This window comes from Mesitornis unicolor, unplaced genomic scaffold, assembly GCF_000695765.1.
Source record: "Mesitornis unicolor isolate BGI_N332 unplaced genomic scaffold, ASM69576v1 scaffold25818, whole genome shotgun sequence".
Classification (NCBI taxonomy): Eukaryota; Metazoa; Chordata; class Aves; order Mesitornithiformes; family Mesitornithidae; genus Mesitornis; species Mesitornis unicolor.
In genome coordinates, this window is record NW_010202898.1 from 1,123 (window position 1) to 2,563 (window position 1,441).

Consider the following 1,441-nt stretch of genomic DNA (forward strand, 5'->3'; position numbering starts at 1 on the left):
CCCCGTGAGCCTTCTCTTCTGCAGACTGAACAGTCGCAGATCTCTCAGCTTTTCCCCATATGAGAGATGCTCCAATCCCTTCAGCATTTTTGTGGCACTTTGCATAACTTGCTCCAGTAGGTCCATGTCTCTTGTATTGCGGAGCCCAAAACTAGACCCAGTACTCTAGGTGTGACCTCACCAATGCCGAGTAGAGGGGAAGGACCACCTCTGTCAACCTACTGACATCTGGGATACCATTAGTCCCCTTTCCAAAAGGGCACATTACTAGTTCATGTTCAACTTGGTGTCCACCACGACCACCAAGTTTCTTCTTTGCCCAGCATTTTTCCAGCTTGGTCCTCAGTAAGTACTGGTGCTTGGGGTTGTTCCACAGGTGCAGGACTTTACACTTCTGCTTGTGGAACTTCATGACATTCCTGTCAGCCCATTTCTTCAGCCTGTCAGGTCCCTCTGGATGGCAGCATGATCCTCTGGTGTACCAGCTACTTCTCCCACTTTTGTGTCATCTGCAAACCCGCTGACAGTATACAGTCTCACCATCTAGATCATTACTGGAGATGTTTAACAGGACTGGAGCCAGTACTGACCCCCGGGGTACACTGCTAGTTACTGGCCTCCAACTAGACTTTGTTCCCCTGATCCATCACCCTTTGTGCCTGGCCATTCATTCAGTTTTCAATCCACCTCACTGCTCACCCATCCCATACATCAATTACCTGAAAGGAGGTTGTAGAGAGGTGCGTGTTGGTCTCAGCAACAAGGGATAATGGCCTCAAGTTGTGCCAGGGGAGGTTTAGATTGTATATTAGGAAAAAATTATTTACTGAAAGGTTTGTCAAGCACTCAAAGAGGCTGCCCAGGGAAGTGGTGGAGTCACCAGCCCTGGAGGTGATCAAAAACCATGTCACTGACATCCCTTGTCAAGTTCAATTCCAGTTGAGCTTTAGCTTCTATATCATCCCTGGATACTCAGACAATGTCTTTGTGCTCCTGCCAACTCACTCATCCTTGATTACACTCTCTGCATGCTTTTTTTTTTTTCCTTTCTTCCCCTGAGTTTGGCCAGGAGTTCCTTGTTCACCCACACAGACTGCCTGGCATTTTTGCCTGACTGGCTGTTCACTGCAGTGGACTGCTCTTGAGCCTGGAGGAGGTGATCCTTGAATATTAACCAGCTTCCTCGGGACCCTCTTCACTCCAGGGCCTTCTCCCATGGAATGCTTCCAAGCAGACCTTCTAAGAGACCAGAGTCTGCTCTCCTGAAGTCCAGGGCTGAGAGCTTGCTTTTCACTCTTCTTCCAGGATCCTGAACTCCATCTTGTGGCCACAGCCGGCAAGGCTCCCTTTGACCTGCACAGACCCTAAGAATGCCTTAATCAAACCTTGCTTGTCTGTGTGCCTTACTAATGTTTTGAGCACCAATCAGTCACAAATAGAA